Source organism: Equus caballus, chromosome 7 (genome assembly GCF_041296265.1).
Source record: "Equus caballus isolate H_3958 breed thoroughbred chromosome 7, TB-T2T, whole genome shotgun sequence".
NCBI lineage: Eukaryota > Metazoa > Chordata > Mammalia > Perissodactyla > Equidae > Equus > Equus caballus.
Window position 1 is genome coordinate 78,715,401 of NC_091690.1, and position 6,683 is coordinate 78,722,083.

A 6,683-nucleotide genomic window follows, 5' to 3' on the forward strand; every position below is an offset into this window, starting at 1 on the left:
ATTATTTAAGTACAATCAAAAGACTTCCTTCTCAGTGTTGACTTCTGTGCTTCCCCACTGTCCCGCCCCAAAGGCAATAACTATTACCAATTTCTTGTGTATCTTTACAGAAATTTACTATTTACAATTTTATATGTATGTGTGTGTAACATGTATTTCTATGAAATATATTTAATTTGTGTGATGTGTATATAATGTCCTTCACTTGCTTTTTCCAGTAAAAATTAGTCTGGGAATTTATTCCACATTAATATAACAAATTTACTGTTACATAGCGTTCCAATGGAAAATCTACAATTTTTAATGAGTCATCTCATTAAAATTGATGGAATTAAGATAATTTTCACATTATTTTACTGTTAAAAATTATGCTACAATAAAAAACAATTGTAATCTTTCCAGTGTTTAAAATTGTATGACTCTTAAACCTGAATCACTGTCTCTATCTTGTATGCTCATTAGACTTTTCAAAAGCTGATAGCCTCAGGGCCAGCCTCATGGCATGGTGGTTAATTTCAGTGCACTCTGCTTTGGTGGTCCATGTTTGGATCCCAGGCATAGACCTACACCACTTGTCAAGCCATGCTATGGCAGTGACCCACATACAAAATAGAGGAAGACTGGCACAGATGTTAACTCAGGGCTAATCTTCCTCAAGCAAAAAAAGAGGAGGATTGGCAACAGATGTTAACTCTGAGTGAATCTTCCTCAGGGGAAAAAAAAAAGCCGATGGGCTCAATTCACTTGATCAACCTTTGGATAAGGGATTACATCTTCTGCTTGTACATCTTCCTTAACAATGACCAGCCTAGTATTTGCCAAAAATACAAAAAAATCTTATATTAAAAGACGTCTATTTGATTGAGTTCTTCTTTTTGGCAGCTACCTATTTTTTCCCTCCTGGATTTTGTTTACAGAAACTACTTAGTCTTATGTGGTTAATTTTTTATTTGTTCAATGCCTGGCTTTTCCTGTTCAAATGTAAGCTTTATGAGCACAAAGACTTTGTTTTGCTCATTTCTCTTTCTTATGGTCTAGAATGATGCCTGGCATGTAGTAATCACTCAATACATATTTGCTGATGAACAATTGTTGGCTATAGGATAGGTTATTGTAACATGATATTCACATGAGATATTAATATATATGTTGTAAGACACTACTATATTGACACAAAGGTAGATATAATTCAACTCATCATACCACCCCTGTAAAATAAGCATATTATCTCTGTCTAAGTAATATGGAAGTTGAAACTCAGAGAGTTTAATAAAATTGCTAAGCATCACAAACCAGAGAGTTCCAGTGCTGGGATTAAATTTAGGTCACTCAGAATCCAAAACTTTTGTGCTTTTCTCTATACAATGTTACATTACTAGAGTATGTTTTTCCTTTCTTGAACTTCAACCTATCGGCATTTGACATTCCTTAGGACCCCAAAGGACCATGGATTCAAGAAAGGTCAAATACCCTTGAGGAAGGGAAGGAAGAGGAGCTAAACTGAACTCAGGAACACCTCAGGGAAAATACAACTGCCAGTCCTTCAACTGGCCCTGGGGACAAAAGAGGCACAGCTGGGAATAACTCTCCTAAATCAGGACTGGGGGCATGGCCAACCCATGCAGTGTGCTCACTCATGCCTGATGCAGAAAAGGTGGCAGTGACCTGGCTTCAGGTCCAGCCATTAACGGCTCATCCAGGACAAGAAGTAAAACTTCCCTGGTTCCTCTGACAACAGAGCCAGAGATCTTCAAATACTCAAGGACAAGCATGAAACATGGATATCAGGCCAAGATGATCAAGGCAGATCTCCCTTTTGCACACAGGTAAGGCTCCTACCAAGGGCTGAATCAACCAGGGACCCCTGTCCAGGTTCAGTTGCTCAACTGGACAAGGTTTGGGCAGGGTTTGGCAGGACCTATGTCCTTTGTCCACACTGGAAAGATCTCATCAGTTCCTCCCCTCCCTCAGCCTCAGTTTCCTCCTTCTATACCACAAGATAAGTGAGATCTGAGGCCACAAGAAGAAAGAGAGGACTTAGGAAATTTTTTTCCAAAATTCTGTCCTCTAAGGCTTACTGGGTCAGGAAGCTTCCAAGCCCCGAAGCTTTGACAGGACATATACCTCCTCCAAGTCTTGACTTTCCTCTAATGAACTCAGGGATGACCTGCCTCAGTGGAACATTCATGAGGCAGAGGACAGCAGAGTACGCTACTTCTTTAGGGAAATTCTGTGGGTACAGAAGGCCTAGAAGTGTGGGTTCCTATTCCTGGGACAGTCAGTCAAATGATTATCAAAGGGATATTCCTGCAGACATTCTAGAGGGACTTGCAAGAAGCCTGTAGGCTGGTGACCATTGACCACCAGGTTTTGCAATGTCCCCCTCCCTCAAGCCAGAGTACCCTCTCTTCTTCCTCAGCAGTTTCCAGAACTTCTATGGGAAATCCAACAGGCCCTTTCATCTCCCCTACTTCCTCTCCACCAGCCCACATATTATACTTTGTCACAAAGTGGAGCTTCTACTGAAAGTGCTTTTAGTATAAGGATGTGGGTGGATATTGAATCCTATGGAAACTCCAAAAATAATGAACTTTATGAAATTCTTATGTTCATTCTTCTACTCATTCATACAAAAATGCATATAAATAGCTTAATCTCGCCGTACATTGGGGTTATTTCTATAAATAATAAGCAGTTCTTGGTCTGAAGGAGCTTGCAGATTAAACTGGGAAATTCAGATATCAATAGATAATTAAAATACAACTGAATAATAGATATTTTTTAAGCTATCCAGGAACAACCCTATCTGGAAGTGTACAGGGGAAACATTCGAGTTTTGAAAATGAAAAGAAGTCAGCCAGGTAGAGGAGGGGGCATGTGCAAACAGAGATGATGTCATGGGCAAAGACATAGAGCAGGGATTGGCAAACTACAATTCATGGGTGAAATCCAGCCAGCCTCCTATTGTATGTGGCACATAAGCTAAAAATGAATTTTACATTTTTTTAAATAGCTAAAAAAATCAAAAGTGAGTTTATAGCACCTGAAAATTATATGAAATTCAAATTTTGATGTCTATAAATAAAATTTTATTGGAACTCCATGCTCATTTGTTTAGGCATTGCATATATTTGTATACCTAGTTGTTTATTTGCATGTCTCTATTATTATATAAATTAGGTGTTTTGTTTGTGTGTATCTGTTTAGATATCTAGTAGTTGCAACAGAGATCACATGGTCCACAAGGCCTAAAATATTTTCTATCTGACTTTTTACAGAAAAAATTTGTAGACCTCTGGTATGGAATCATGAAGAGGAATCATTTGTTCAATAAGTGGTAAGAAGCTCAGTGTTGGTGGAGATTAAGGAACCTGGATTACAGAGGACAAAAGATAAGACCTAAGAAATATTCTGTATTCATACTGTATGTCTTGCTGAAAACCCGAGTGTTACTTGTACTATACTTTTTCTGATTATGGTTCTAAGTGCAGGCTCTGCCTTTTACTGCCCATGCTAGCAAGTTACCAAATTTCTTAACTAGCAAATTACTTCACCTCTCTAAACTTCAGTTCATCCATTGGCAATTTAGGGAGGATAAAAATAGCATCTGAATCAAACAGTTGTGAGAAGAATATGAAAAAAATTAAAGTAAAATACAAGGCACAATTCTATTATGTATTCAGTAAATACTACCAACATAGTCTTCATTTTCATTTTTATCATTAATGCTTTTATTGCTGCTCTAAAATTAATGTAGCTCACACCAGAATGTTTGGGAAACCAGAAAATGAAATTAGAGAAGTAATCCCAACTCTTTTCCTATCACTTAAAGGTGATTATTGCTAAAATTTTGCATATTCTCTCAGTCTTTTTTTTCCCGTGCATGTATTTAAGAAGTTGGAATCTTACATGTGCATGTGTGCATTCTTGGGTTTTTTTTCATTTAATATTACATTGTGAATATTATTCAATTGCAGTAAAATTTCTTCAAAAATGACTTAGATATTACATGATATTTTCTTAAGGGCTTGGGCCATAATTTCCCTAGTCATTTATGGATTAGTGATTGTTTACAATTTTAACACAATAATGATACAACACTGGATAGGTTTATACGTTAAATCATTATCTATGGCCCTGATTATTGGCTTAGATTAGAAACTCTGAGGAATTTATTGAAACAAAATGTATGAACACTTTACGGGACTTCATACAAATTTTCTAAATTGCTTTTCAGAAAAATTATACTAATCAACAGACAAAATCAAAGATATTATCTACCATACCACTCCTCTTATTAGCACTGAGCTTTATGATTATTTTCACTTTTCTAAGTTTGATGAGAAAAATTGAATTTCTGTGTGATTTACTCATTTGTTTAATTTTTATTTACTTTTACTACCAGGAAAATTGAATAATTTTGTATGTTTATTCCTTATTGGTATTTTTGGTGAATTGAACCTTTGTGCCCTCTGTTTTTTGGAGAGAGAGATTATGTTTTTCCTTAATGATGTGTATGACCTCTTTACAAATTATTAGATAACACTTTTTATTGTTTGCTGAATTACTACAAATATTATTATAACTATCATTTGTATTTAAAATTTTTGAGTTGTTTTGAGTTACATAAGTATTTTGTTCTTAACAGTGTAGGTATTTGAATAAAAAGTAATACGTCGTTGAGATGAATAATATAGAATATATGAAACACAAAGAAGAAATTTAAAACACTTATAATCACACCACTAAGATTTTGACATTTAAATGAATACAGTTGCAGTTTTTCTATGTATGGATGTCATTTAGTATTTTAAAATAAATGTGTTCACACTAAACATACCATTTTGTAACATACATCATCCATCTAGCTAAATATACTGAATATCTCTCCATTCTATTAAGTGTTGTAGGAGAGGAAGACATTTCCTCTACCCTCTCTGGGTTCCTCTGGCCGGATAATGAATTAAATTCACATGAGACAGAATATCAGGAGAAAATTAAACAAAGCTTTATCTAAAATCTGAGGACCATGGTCCGGGGCCTTTCTTCCCAAAGGAAGAAAGGGCACGGAAGAAGTGGGGTGCACAGAGTGGTTATATACCCCCAAACAGGATGTTTCACATAGGATTGAAATGTCCCTTTTACAATAGTCGCAAGACTGCTCTGTTGGCACAGCAACTGATGGAAACAGCAGGTAGGTCTGCTGTCTCAGTGAACACAGCAGGGTGGCAGGTCTGTTGTCTCCAGCTGGGTGATTACAGGTGAGCTGGGTGGTCAAAGGTGAGCACAGCAATCAGTTCCTGGCCTAAGGAAAGATGCTTATCCTTAAGGAAATGCTAATGTGGGGGGAAGTTGTACCTTTATCTTAAGGCCATTTGTTCTTGTGTTTGGGACATAGCAAATGCTTAAGCAGATATACAATGCATGCTCGAAGGGCATATCAGGCCCTTTTGGAAAAAACAAAGTCAGGCCGAATTACGTTTACACCAAATGCTTGCCATTCCTATTTGTCCAACCTATCATGTTTATTTCCCTTCACTTTTAACATAACTGTGTACTACAATTTTATAAAATCTTATTTTCAGTTTGCATTTACTTTCTGGTAACTTTGAATATTTCTTCCATATTTTATAGTCATTATGATTTCAAATGTATGATTATATCATTTGCTTTCCTTTTTTTTCCCATGTCTTTAAATAATTTTTTTTTAACTGTGGTAAGAACACTTAACACGAGATCTATCCTCATAAATTTGTAAGTACACAAAACAGTGTTGTTAACTATGAGCACAATATTGTACAGCAGATCTGTAGAACCCTTACCTTAATATTATACTACTACACTCAGAATTGGCTATTCTTTCATATGAAGATTTGGGTTACATTAAGAAAGTATCCTTCAATTTGTCAGTTACTAAAACTTTGCTGGGTTGGTTGTTTTTTCATCAGAGGTAAATGTTGAATTCATCAAATATTTTCAGGATCTACTGAGATTAACATATTTTTCTCAATTGAATTTTTGATGGGGCTAATTGTATTTGGCTATTTTAAAATTATGATCCATAGCATTTGTATTCCTAGAATAAATTCTACTTGGCTGTATAGAGATAGTTTTGGGTAAACAGAGCTCTCAATTTATTTGATACTTTTGCACTTGTATTCACAAATAAGATTGACTGTTGGGCTTTCTTGTGTGTATTATATTTGCAACTTTTGAGAACAGGTTAAATTATATGTAATTGTCATAATATTAATCGGGAAACACTACATCTTTTTTTGTTCTGAATCATGAGATTTACCTGTTCCTTGAAGGATTGAATTACGTCATCCATTAAACTATCCCAGCTTATGGCCTTTTTGATAAATTTTTGATAAAATTACTTCAACAAACTCATATTTTACCTTTTTAACTCAAAGTGAACCTTAAATATTACTAGAAAACCATCAATTTCATTTAAAAATTATATTTATTAATGTAATAATATTCTCATAATTTTTAAAATTTCATTCTGCTTCTGCAGTGATTTTCCATTTATTCCTAATATTGCATATTTTTGTTTTCTCCATTTATTTCTTTATTAAGTTTTCCAACAATTTATCTCTACTTTTGAATTTTTCAAAGGACCAACTCACGTATACTTACCTATCTTATAATTTTTAAATTAATTCTGTTTCCTCCTTTCT

General features: G+C 35.0%; 1 long non-coding RNA gene across 1 annotated transcript; it reads left to right on the plus strand.

Moving 5' to 3' along the window:
- The first annotated feature begins 1,432 nt into the window (after positions 1 to 1,432).
- LOC138925198 (uncharacterized) lies at positions 1,433 to 6,184 on the plus strand. The gene is made up of 2 exons (XR_011441091.1): positions 1,433 to 1,826; positions 3,279 to 6,184. It is a non-coding gene; the product is annotated as an uncharacterized lncRNA (long non-coding RNA).
- Positions 6,185 to 6,683: the final 499 nt, after the last annotated feature.